We start from the raw sequence: 11,508 nt of genomic DNA on the forward strand, positions 1-11,508 counted from the left end.
ATTCACTCTGCTCACTCCTCCCGAGGCACTGGCCATCCAGGGGCCAACAACACCCTCTCGCTGCTACGAGATTGCTTCTGGTGGCCCAATATGGCAAGGGACGTGAGAAGGTTCGTGCAAGGATGTTCAGATTGTGCCATTTACCATCTGGGAAACTCCTTCACCTTCCAGTGCCAAATCGCCCCTTGTCACACCTAGGAGTAGACTTTGTCACTGACCTGCCCCCCTCTGAAGGTAACATGTATCCTGGTGATTATCGACCGCTTCTCGAAGTCATGTCGCCTTCTGCCCCTCAGAGGTCTCTCCACGGCCCTAGAAACTGCGGAGCTGCTACTCAATCACGTCTTTCGATATTATGGACTTCCCGATGACATTATCTCCGACCAGGGACCCCAGTTTATTTCCAAGATATGGAATGCCTTCAACCTCCTAGGTGTGACCGTAAGCTTCTCGTCCGGATACCATCCCCAATCGAATGGTCAGACGGAGAGGAAGATTCAGGAGGTGGGGCGATTCCTGCTAACCTTCTGCCATGGCCACCAGGGTTCCTGGGCTGGGCCAAGTATGCCCAGAATTCCCTGCGACAGCCTACTACTGGTCTCACTCCCTTCCAGTGCGTGCTCGGGTTCCAGCCGCCACTGTTCCCCTGGTCCGGGGAGCCTTCTGATGTTCCGGCAGTGGACTACTGGTTTTGGGAAAGCGAAACCAGTTTCTGGGACGCTGCTCATCATTATCTCCAACGGGCAGTGCGCAGGCAGAAGACGACAGCGGACCTTCGAAGAGCTGAAACGCCCACCTATGAACCAGGGCAGAAGGTATGGCTGTCGACTCGGGACATCAGACTGTGCCTGCCCTGTAAAAAGCTCAGTCCCAGATTTGTTGGCCCTTTCACCATCCTGGAGCAAGTAAACCCGGTCACTTAACTCCAACTCCCCTCACAATACAGAATTCATCCCACGCTCCACGTATCACTACTCCAACCTCCCCATGACCCTGTCTATGACCCTGTCTCTCTCCCCACAGAGCCTGGCCAGATGGAGCCTGGCCTCTTCCCTTGATCCTGGATGAAGGCTCGGTCTACAAGGTGAAGGAAATTCTGCAGTCCCGGCGCCTTGGTGGTCAGCTGGAATACCTCGTGGACTGGGAAGGATATGGACCCCCTCAGGGGCGGGCCATGGCGGGGGGGGGGTACTGTAACCGATCGGCCAGGCTCCACCACCACCCAATCATAACGATCCCTCTCACCTGAGTTCTGAGCACCTGTCACCAATCAAGCACCTCATTACCAGCCTGCATAAAAGCACACACCTCAGACACCCTCACTGTCCGGTCTCATATACACAGAGGACTCAATGACTTTGCTACTGATTACCTTTTGAATACTTCTTGCATTACTTACCTCCTAGTGTCTCCTGTATCTCCTAGTTCCCGGATCGCTGAGGTGTGTGTGCTTCCCCCGGATACCTTCCAGCCTCAATCAAGCAAACGACTCGGATTACTCCACTCTCCATATCCTCTGCACTCTCTCACGGACCTTTCCCTCACCCTCACTTCCTCCGGACTCGACACCAGTACTCACTGTGACCAAAAACTGTTTTGTATATAACTAACCTGTTGTGTCAGACCTCTTCTGTAACAGAAGTGACCCTTCATTAACCTCCACTTCTTTATGGAAGAATAATTTTATTAATTATTTAATACACTGTTATATTTGATATATATTGTTTTCTCAATGTCTCTTGTCACATTTACCTAGAATTATTTATGGTAAAAATTGCAACAATGGCATCACAACATGTCATTTAAAGGCATTGGCATTTACACTAAAAAATGCACTCAAAATCTGGCAACAATTGCGTCATAATGGTCTATCTGACCTGCCTGCTTCAGCTTAATTTCTTTTCCTTTCACCTCTCTTTTAATACATTTTTAGTTTCTCTTAGTATCTTAAAATATTTGGGTATACTTTTTGGTAATACTATTGTGTTCCAAGAACTGGAAGAACATGTATTTACGCTAAACGATGTAGAACCAAGACAGTGCCACATGCAGGTGTATCTACTCTGCTTTGTACCATGAGCACTCCAACTGATTTTTTTTTTATTTTTGTGACATATGCCCTGTATTTATGTCAGAACTAGCAATGCCAATGAATCATTCTCAAATTAATCAGTCTTAATTCAGCTCTGGTGTTTGATCTAAAGGGTCTTTATCAGTGTTACAAAAAAAAAAAAAAGAAATGCTGGAAAACCATACTCCCAGACCAGGGTTTGAAATTAACACCCGCCAAATGCGGGTAAAAATCAGCTGTGGCAGGTAAAGATGTCAAATCACTAGCCAAATTTGCGGGTTACTTTTCGTAAGCTATGTTCACTTAATTTCTTGGGGAAGTTCATACAAGCCAAATCTGTGCAGGTTTAGCGCAAATACTGAACTCGTGAGACATCACATTATCGACTATATTGCAAACGCCAAACAAAACACACCTACAGAGTGCACGCATAAGTAACTAACGTACACTAACTTAGTGCACGTACGTATTTAGAGTGCATTCTTGCACTGCATAATTCAGTCTATTAATATGCATTAAGAATGATCACATAATTCAAGATAAGGGGGCAGAAAATGTATATATTTATATCATTTCATATAGTTAATATCAAACGAAGAGTGCTGTTTTAAAAAATAATCAGCAAGGTTACAAATGTGATATTCATTTTATACAACAGTTCAGTAAGCAATAAGTTTAATAAGTTAATATTAAGAGACTTATGTTTTAGGCACCATGCCTGCTTTTGCTCTATTTCGTCAACAAAAATCATTCAAAACAAAGCCACAGCACTGTTTTGTGTCTCTGAGCAACATGACGGTGTTTCATTCCTGAATGAATCGACCGTTTAAATGAGTTGGTTCAATCGCAATGACTCACTTATTAACAGTGACTTGCTGCCACCTACTGGCGGTTTTAATTGTATTAATTTGACATTTAATGTATCTTTTCATTTTTTTTTATAATTTCAAATATCAGTATTCAACATTTCATGCTTAAAATATCAAAACATTACTTATGCATTTGTAATTGCAGGTTAAAGCATTCCATGTCCCTCTAAGCCGCATTAACATGTGTAAATAGCCTACACCTAAATGCCACTTCATATGCAACCTCTGCAAAGATAAATTTTGCTGATACTGATTTCATTTGTTAAATAACAGCCTAAATGTATTGTTGTTATAATTGACTGATTAAATGTAAGAATTTGCCTCAAAAGATGATGCACACTTTTAGGTTAGGCACCATGCCTGCTTTTGCTCTATTTCGTCAACAAAAATCATTCAAAACAAAGCCACAGCACTGTTTTGTGTCTCTGAGCAACATGACGGTGTTTCATTCCTGAATGAATCGACCGTTTAAATGAGTTGGTTCAATCGCAATGACTCACTTATTAACAGTGACTTGCTGCCACCTACTGGCGGTTTTAATTGTATTAATTTGACATTTAATGTATCTTTTCATTTTTTTTTATAATTTCAAATATCAGTATTCAACATTTCATGCTTAAAATATCAAAACATTACTTATGCATTTGTAATTGCAGGTTAAAGCATTCCATGTCCCTCTAAGCCGCATTAACATGTGTAAATAGCCTACACCTAAATGCCACTTCATATGCAACCTCTGCAAAGATAAATTTTGCTGATACTGATTTCATTTGTTAAATAACAGCCTAAATGTATTGTTGTTATAATTGACTGATTAAATGTAAGAATTTGCCTCAAAAGATGATGCACACTTTTAGGGAAAAAATGGCATTATAAAGGTAAAAATGCACATAAAAGGTACAAATCAATTTAAACTTATTGGAAAAGATTCATTTCTATCATTGCTGTGAACTGAACACACAGAATATGAAATATATCAAAAACTTTAGGAGTCAGCTGTCCACGTTAGTACTTAAAATATCAGCACAATAACACACTCAGCAAAATATTGTCTAATTATCTTTATCGATAAATTTCCAGAAAATATTGAGATACCATTTTTTTGTCAATACCCATAGTTCTGACACAAAATGATTTGCAATGGTCGCTTTGTCACGTTCAGTGTAGACAGCCTCAAGCTGTTGGTTTCTTTCTGTTTTTTTTGTTTTTTTTGGCTAGTAGAAGTTATGAATGGCCAGTAACTTAAAAATTTAGTAGCGAAATTGACTGGTGAGTGAAAAAGTTCATTTCAATCCTACCCCAGACCCCTTTACAAACCCCTTCATAACTACACTATTTGACTAAATCAAGTACCTTTGCGTACCCTGAGAATCTTGCAGACGACAATGGAAAAGAAAGACACCCAAATGTGTGTGCAATGTTTTATTAGTCATATGAATTAATTATATGCAATTGCATTTCTTCTCATTAGACTACATATATATATATATATATATATAAAATCCCCTTTTCAGGATTATTTGATGAATAAAAAGTTAAGCATATTACAATGATCTCTGAAGGATCATGTGACACTGAAGACTGGAGTAATTAAACTTCAGCTAGAAATGTACTACTGAAATGTACGTTTCTATGATGTGCTTGCTTTTGCAAATTATTAAACACTTTACATATCCATCCTTGTTTTCTAAACAAAACATGTTACAATTAAATTGACCTAATTCGGGCCTGTTAATGCATTTTGAAATAATGCATATGACATTTCAGAGACAAAGCAAACAACTGAATTATTTAATCTCATGTAACCAAAAGTTACATCATGTGTTTTGTTCATTCCCTTTGTTGTTAATTTTCATCCCTTCAAATGTTTATTACACTACTATGGTGTAGCTTCCAGCTGTGCTTTGATTAATTAAAAGAGTTTCTTATTTTCCATGTTTGTGAAGACTCCTATCAAATTTGCTCTCAGGAGATTACATGCCACTGGAGATTTACGTCAGTCTGTTTTGCAGGTTGTAACCTGTCAAAGGCTTTGTGTTATGCTTTTCCGCATAAACCGTGATGATAGCAAAATAAAGTAAACTGTGACATATTATACCCAAAAATTCTTCATACAGTGGACTACCAGTAAAATTTATAAAAATTTTGGACCAAAAATTATTCAGACACTTTGACCTGACCATGTTTTGCTTAAGTGTTATCTGACATTATCAAGATGAATGAATTTGTTCTGACACAATGTAACTCTTTATTACCATTTTCTAAACTATATTGAATAAACTGTGATAATGTGTGAAATGTTGAAGGTGCATCAAATAAGTTTTGGTTTGACTGTATATACTACTCTAGTGAATATCCCACAGACATTCTGTCTTTATTGGCAATATATTATTACAGTATGACTGAAATTACAGTTAACCTTTTCAAACTTGCGTGAGCCATGGCAAGGCCTAATTATTACATGGTTGACAATGATGCCTCAGACTTCATTCAACACAGCAGTTCCCTGCCCTCTGCATACATCCTTCTGATACCTACCTACTTTGACAGCATACATGTCCACTTTTTTTAATGGGCCTCTTGCCCTTAAAGTCACTGATTGGTTTATTTCTCTTGCAGCATTTCCTGCTCTATGCGGGAAAAATGCCCACACAGACTTTGTGTGTATATTTTAAATAATGAGGACACTATACTGAATGATATGGCTCTAACATAAGAAATACCACTTAGATGTGAAAATTTAATAAGAAAAGAAAAATCCTAAAGGTATACTTAACTGGCACTTCCAATCGTAGCTTACTGTTCTGGACTCCAGTGCCCTCTACTGATTTAAAACCAACATTAACATAAACTGAATTAAACTAGAGGCAATGCCACCACAATAACATCATGATCACTTTTACCACTCTGATTCAAGACTATTATTTTTACCACTCTGATTCAAGACTATTATTTTTAACAAACACACACACACACACACACACACACACACATCATATTTATGTGTGTATTATATTTATATCATATCATATATATATATATATATATATATATATATATATATATATATATATAATATACACACTATAAATGCATTTTGAAATAATGCATATGACATTTCAGAGACAAAGCAAACAACTGAATTATTTAATCTCATGTAACCAAAAGTTACATCATGTGTTTTGTTCATTCCCTTTGTTGTTAATTTTCATCCCTTCAAATGTTTATTACACTACTATGGTGTAGCTTCCAGCTGTGCTTTGATTAATTAAAAGAGTTTCTTATTTTCCATGTTTGTGAAGACTCCTATCAAATTTGCTCTCAGGAGATTACATGCCACTGGAGATTTACGTCAGTCTGTTTTGCAGGTTGTAACCTGTCAAAGGCTTTGTGTTATGCTTTTCCGCATAAACCGTGATGATAGCAAAATAAAGTAAACTGTGACATATTATACCCAAAAATTCTTCATACAGTGGACTACCAGTAAAATTTATAAAAATTTTGGACCAAAAATTATTCAGACACTTTGACCTGACCATGTTTTGCTTAAGTGTTATCTGACATTATCAAGATGAATGAATTTGTTCTGACACAATGTAACTCTTTATTACCATTTTCTAAACTATATTGAATAAACTGTGATAATGTGTGAAATGTTGAAGGTGCATCAAATAAGTTTTGGTTTGACTGTATATACTACTCTAGTGAATATCCCACAGACATTCTGTCTTTATTGGCAATATATTATTACAGTATGACTGAAATTACAGTTAACCTTTTCAAACTTGCGTGAGCCATGGCAAGGCCTAATTATTACATGGTTGACAATGATGCCTCAGACTTCATTCAACACAGCAGTTCCCTGCCCTCTGCATACATCCTTCTGATACCTACCTACTTTGACAGCATACATGTCCACTTTTTTTAATGGGCCTCTTGCCCTTAAAGTCACTGATTGGTTTATTTCTCTTGCAGCATTTCCTGCTCTATGCGGGAAAAATGCCCACACAGACTTTGTGTGTATATTTTAAATAATGAGGACACTATACTGAATGATATGGCTCTAACATAAACTTTAACAAAATTCACGAAGGCTGTTCTGTTTCAAATGTCATTTGCATGTGATAGTTTGTGAACACACGATAATTAAACCTGCTGACCATGTACATGTATGAGAAAATGGTTTTCAGTTTGATTTAAACAACAAAAGTATTAAAATGAGTGACAACAGAAATAAAAAGCTTTCTAAACCGTAATGTGAAAAGTAGATTTAAAGGTTTAAATGAAAGCAATTTCTAAAAGGAACATGATTTGGTGTGGTAAAAAGATACTTTGTTATATATATATATATGTATATATGTAAGTGATGTCCTGATCCAGGGAGGGTCTGTGTTGTACCAAATGCCTTCCACCTCTTAATAATACACTTCACTTTGCTTCTAAAAATTGATAAAGCCTTTTTAAAAAAATGTATCCATCTCCTGACTTGATTGTTTGCTTCAGTTGCACTACCAAGGACTGAAATGCTCCAGGAAAGCTCTTTTCATACTGAGCTAATCAAAATGACCACAACTTATCACAGTTGAAAAGGTCAAATGGTTTTGTGTGCCATTTAGAAGGTGATTAGCTAGACCTCATTGAGTTACCAAGTCATTTTTAGGAGGGGGTGATATTTTTTCCAACTCAGTAGTTGTGTCCGAAACCACTTCTATCCTATACGTGGTTTCTATATGTTGTGAACGAACCTTTTCAGTCCTGATACACAGAAAGCTTTGTTGTCTCCTGATTGAATTGGATTCGATCTCATGAGTAGATGAGTTAACAAGACTGACAGGAAATCGACCCAGAATATTGGAGTCATATGCTGGGTGATTAGCAAACCTCATGATGGCTGATAGGGGCATAGCAGTGTCCGTTCATGTACTAGAAATCCCTACACTTGACAATCCTCATAAGGCTGCGGTTCTTTCGGTTGGTTGTGCATCTTTTTCTTCCACACTTTTTCCTTCCACTCAACTTTCTGTTAACATGCTTGGATACAGCACTCTGTGAAGAGCCAGCTTCTTTGGCAATGAATGTTTGTGGCTTACCCTCCTTGTGAAGGGTGTCAATGATTGTCTTTCAATCAGCAGTTTTCCCCATGATTGTGTAGCCTAGTGAACCAAACTGAGAGACCATTTTGAAGGCTCAGGAAACCTTTGCAGGTGTTTTGAGTTGATTAGCTGATTGGCATGTCACCATATTCTAATTTGTTGAGATAGTGAATTTGTGGGTTTTTGTTAAATGTGAGCCAAAATCATCACAATTAAAAGAACGAAAGACTTAACCTACTTCAGTCTGTGTGCATTGAATTTATTTAATACACGAGTTTCACAATTTGAGTTGAATTACTGAAATAAATGAACTTTTCCACGACATTCTAATTTATCGAGATGCACCTGTATGTAATGAAGATGTTTCTGCAACAGCTTCAGCTGATGCGCATTTTATACATCAGTGTCCGAATTCGTTCACTTTATTTCATTCATTCCTTTCTGACAGTGCGCTAAACTGCCATACACCATATAGGGATTAGTGAATGAGTGAAAGAATGAGCGATTTCAGACACAGCTTGTGATTCTGTTTTTTTATTTTATTTTATTTTATTTTTTCTTGACATGTTGCCGTTATATCTTTCACTTGGATGTTATAAGATGCACTGATAAAATACAGCTGGATAAAACAAAAACTCTGGCCATCTTCATTTCAGGCTGTAAAGCAACAAAATGGGATAATTTTAAAGGGGGGTGATTCTTTTCTATACCCACTGAATAAAGTTTTTTTTTTGTTTTGTTTTGTTTTGTTTTGGGCAACAGATGCCACATGCGTCAGTCTCTACCATTGTAAAAAAAAACTATTATATTCAATGCTATTTATTTTCAGATATAGTAATAAAAACTCAATTGCACATAATGTAGTTTTCATAAAAACTAATTTACAGAAAATAAGATCCCTCTAGTGTTTTTTATAGTTAACTAACCAAATGTGAACATTGTATAGCCTGCACATGCAAGGTAAAGTGATATTGTTCACAAGCTAATTGAGCAATTACATGAGACATGATACATTTCGGTAAGTTATAGCCCACTTTCTCTTTCCACATACCTTCTGATGCTCATTCATGTTTATTTCAAGCAGGGCTGGACTGGTACAAAAATATCGGCCCAGGCATTTTTTGGTCCAGGCGGCCCACCACCATTTCTGACCCATTTCTAATGTTCACATGCTTTTCTTTTCTTTCTGCTCCCAGTCGCTATGGTGGAGCAGTTATGAAGTATTGTTCTTTTAAACACTTTCCAGCATTTCAGAAATAAATATGTATGCAAGTTACACCGAAGTATAACATTACCTTACAGTGTTCGGGAGTGCTCAAAAAGGGTTTAAACACTGATTTTTGAATCGATTTCTTCTTGTAAACCCAGAGATGTGGATTCGGACGGCAATTAAATTACCACACAACCTTGGTGTTTGACAAAAAACAGTAGGTAATTCGGCCTGGGGTTTTTACGGGGGTGGTGAGAGAAAAACACTGACATCCTGGATTCGGACGGCAATCAAATCACCAACTACCCCCTGTAAATGGTGAAAATCACTTGCGTCCCCCTGAGAAACAATTACCGTCCTAATAGGGCTTTAGTCTAGTCACGTCTTGTTTCCTGATTGCCTGTTTCCTGATTACCTGCCTGTCTTGGATTTCTCTCTCGTCTTGTCATCTGGATTCTGTTCGCACCGCGTTTGGATTTATTATCTGTCTATGGATTACTCGCTTGCCTCAACCTTTGGATTTTATTCGCCGTTGATCAACCTACGCCTGTTTATAGGATTTCTCTTCTGTCTTGCCCTCTAAATACCTGTTTGCCATTGTCCGACTCTTGCCTGTTTTGACTATGTTTTAGAATAAAGCTTTGCACATGGATCCACATGTTTCTCATCTCAGTCGCCCCGTTACATTGTTGAAGCTCTCTTTCTTGTTAATTTAACCACAATATTAAATAAGTACCTAGGGTATTTGTTTTCTTCTAGGAGAGTCGAAAATTAGCAGATCTATCTGTTTTTAAGGCCTTTCTGTAGGCAGAAACTCTATCCTTACATGCAATTATAAAAAAAAACTGCAGGTTGCTCTCTTTAGGGTACTAGTGTGGTCATTAAACCATGGCATCTGACTATTCTCCTTAAACTTCCTTAAATGCAAAAGTCGTAGCAGTCATGCCTAAAGTGCTAGAAAAGTGAGGGTAACACTTTACTTGAAGGGGTGTGCATAAGACTGGCATGGCACCTTCATAATCATGACACGACACATGTCATGAATATGAAGGAGGTTTTATGCATGTTTATAACAACTGTCATTAAGTGTCATTCGCTCAGTTATGTCATTTTCAATGCAAATATTACATTATTTGACCTAACCCTAACCTAACCCTACTCCTACCCTTACCCCTAACCATAGCCCATAACAAAGACATCTCAAACAATGTCATCTTTGCATTAAAAATTACATAACTGAGCGAATGACACTTAATGACAGTTGTCATAAACATGCATAAAAAAAACTTCATATTCATGACATGTGTCGTGTCATGATTATGAAGGTGCCATGTCAGTCTTATACACACCCCTTCAAGTAAAGTGTTACCCTCACTTTTCTAGCACTTTAGGCATGACTGCTACGACTTTTGCACTTAAGGAAGTTTAAGGAGAATAGTCAGATGCCATGGTTTAATGTCATGATTATGTAGGTGTCATGTCATGATTATGAAGGTGTCATGTCAGTCTTGTGCATACCCCTTCAAGTAAAGTGTAACCAAAGTGAGAGTCAATAGTTTTTATTGCAACAGAATATAACAGTAACTTTGGGTGGTAGTAACCTCATTTAAAGTAATGTATTCAATTAGCCAGGTTTCTGTAAAACAGAGGATGCATAATCTCAGATCATGTTATTTACAAAAAGCGCTTTTGAAGGAAGGGATCTAATATTCAACAAGCCTAGTTTTATCATATAATTCTATGGATCTTTATTAGCAAGTTTCCAGCAAGGAATCTAATTTTCTAATTTGACGAGTGGAGCAACTCAATCGCGAACAAATGTAGTTCAATTGTGCATTTTTATGGGTTGTACTGCAATGTTTTGAATGTGATTTGAATTTATTCAGCTTCACTGCTGTCTTTATTTCAGACATGTAACTATATTTTAAGCCAGTATAAATGTAAATCCAAAACCAATATAACACAGCTGTCATTGTATTTTCTTTCTCTTTTGGTGATTTTTCACCCTCACTACATAATTAAAATGTTTTTTTAAACTATAAATATATATATATATATATATATATATATATATATATATATATATATTGGCATGTCTTGTTATACAGGTTCCTGTAGATCAGGAGGCTGAATTATTTCGTAGGGAGTTACATTTACATCGGAAGAGGATTATTTAGATTTTTTTTCCATATCCACATGCATATTTATTTGAGCGGTACCATTTTTAAATTGTAGTTTTCTATATAACATCAGGGATGCAGAGCA

This window comes from Sinocyclocheilus grahami, unplaced genomic scaffold, assembly GCF_001515645.1.
Source record: "Sinocyclocheilus grahami isolate Dianchi unplaced genomic scaffold, SAMN03320097.WGS_v1.1 scaffold1352.1, whole genome shotgun sequence".
Classification (NCBI taxonomy): domain Eukaryota; kingdom Metazoa; phylum Chordata; class Actinopteri; order Cypriniformes; family Cyprinidae; genus Sinocyclocheilus; species Sinocyclocheilus grahami.